The following is a 2,500-nucleotide window of genomic DNA, read 5'->3' on the forward strand; positions in this document are numbered from 1 at the left end:
TCAACTTCCCCTTGAACACAGATGTCAGTGGTCAGATGACGTTGCTTACCTACTCAGGCCACATACGTCTGGGTAATATAGTGCTAGTCCATTCAGAGTTAAAAAAACGCTACCTAACCCGGATCCCAAAAACGCTATTTACCCATTGCACAAGTTAACTGCTGAATGATACAGGACTCCTTAAAACATATCTCTAACATATAAGGGTAAATATCCAGGTCATGCATCTAGTTTGTTGAATGGTTCAAATCAAAGTATGAAGACCTCAGCTAGCAGCAGGCCGAAATAGCTCAGTTGGGAAAGCGTTAGACTGAAGATCTGAAGGTCCCTGGTTCAATCCCGGGTTTCGGCACAGTTGAGAGGTTGCTTGCTTCTGACAAAAGAGGTCTTGGAATCTGCTGCAGTACTTTTTTCTCTATTCATCAAATTTTTTCCAACTGATATACAACACAAGCAATTTAACATAGACTTTGCTTTGTGTCCTCATTCTAAACTTGCTTCCACATTTCTTGCCTTCAGGTTAGACTATGAATGTTTCCCATTTCATGCTTCTTTGTAAAGTAACCTCTTGTCTGCCTTACCTTCAACTTCCCCTTGAACACAGATGTCAGTAGTCAGATGACATTGCTTACCTACTCAGGCCAAATACGTCTGGGTAATATAGTGCTAGTCCATTCAGAGTTAAAAAAACGCTATCTAACCCGGATCCCAAAAACGCTATTTACCCATTGCACAAGTTAACTGCTGAATGATACAGGACTCCTTAAAACATATCTCTAACATATAAGGGTAAATATCCAGGTCATGCATCTTGTTTGTTGAATGGTTCAAATCAAAGTATGAAGACCACTGCTAGCAGCAGGCCGAAATAGCTCAGTTGGGAGAGCGTTAGACTGAAGATCTAAAGGTCCCTGGTTCAATCCCGGGTTTCGTCACAGTTGAGAGGTTACTTTCTTCTAACAAAATAGGTCTTGGAATCAGCTGTAGTACTTTTTTCTCTATTCATCAAATTCTTTCCAACTGATATACAACACAAGCAATTTAACATAGACTTTGATTTGTGTCCTCCTTCTAAACTTGCTTCCACATTTCTTGCCTTCAGGTTAGACTATGAATGTTTCCCATTTCAGGCTTTTTTGTAATGTAAACTCTTGTCTGCATTACCTTCAACTTCCCCTTGAACACAGATATCAGTGGTCAGATGACGTTGCTTACCTACTCAGGCCACATACGTCTGGGTAATATAGTGCTAGTCCATTCAGAGTTAAAAAAACGCTACCTAACCCGGATCCCAAAAACGCTATTTACCCATTGCACAAGTTAACTGCTGAATGATACAGGACTCCTTAAAACATATCTCTAACATATAAGGGTAAATATCCAGGTCATGCATCTAGTTTGTTGAATGGTTCAAATCAAAGTATGAAGACCTCAGCTAGCAGCAGGCCGAAATAGCTCAGTTGGGAAAGCGTTAGACTGAAGATCTGAAGGTCCCTTGTTCAATCCTGGGTTTCGGCACAGTTGAGAGGTTGCTTGCTTCTGACAAAAGAGGTCTTGGAATCTGCTGCAGTACTTTTTTCTCTATTCATCAAATTTTTTCCAACTGATATATAACACAAGCAATTTAACATAGACTTTGCTTTGTGTCCTCCTTCTAAACTTGCTTCCACATTTCTTGCCTTCAGGTTAGACTATGAATGTTTCCCATTTCATGCTTTTTTGTAATGTAAACTCTTGTCTGCCTTACCTTCAACTTCCCCTTGAACACAGATGTCAGTAGTCAGATGACGTTGCTTACCTACTCAGGCCACATACGTCTGGGTAATATAGTGCTAGTCCATTCAGAGTTAAAAAAACGCTACCTAACCCGGATCCCAAAACTCTATTTACCCATTGCACAAGTTAACTGCTGAATGATACAGGACTCCTTAAAACATATCTCTAACATATAAGGGTAAACATCCAGGTCATGCATCTAGTTTGTTGAATGGTTCAAATCAAAGTATGAAGACCACAGCTAGCAGCAGGCCAAAATAGCTCAGTTGGGAGAGCGTTAGACTGAAGATCTAAAGGTCCCTGGTTCAATCCCGGGTTTCGCCACAGTTGAGAGGTTGCTTGCTTCTAACAAAGTAGGTCTTGGAATCAGCGGTAGTACTTTTTTCACTATTCATCAAATTTTTTCTAACTGATATACAACACAAGCAATTTAACATAGACTTTGCTTTGTGTCCTCCTTCTAAACTTGCTTCCACATTTCTTGCCTTCAGGTTAGACTATGAATGTTTCCCATTTCATGCTTTTTTGTAATGTAAACTCTTGTCTGCATTACCTTCAACTTCCCCTTGAACACAGATGTCAGTAGTCAGATGACATTGCTTACCTTCTCAGGCCACATACGTCTGGGTAATATAGTGCTAGTCCATTCAGAGTTAAAAAAACGTTACCTAACCCGGATCCCAAAAACGCTATTTACCCATTGCACAAGTTAACTGCTGAATGA

This window comes from Lissotriton helveticus, chromosome 8 (assembly GCF_964261635.1).
Source record: "Lissotriton helveticus chromosome 8, aLisHel1.1, whole genome shotgun sequence".
Lineage (NCBI taxonomy): Eukaryota > Metazoa > Chordata > Amphibia > Caudata > Salamandridae > Lissotriton > Lissotriton helveticus.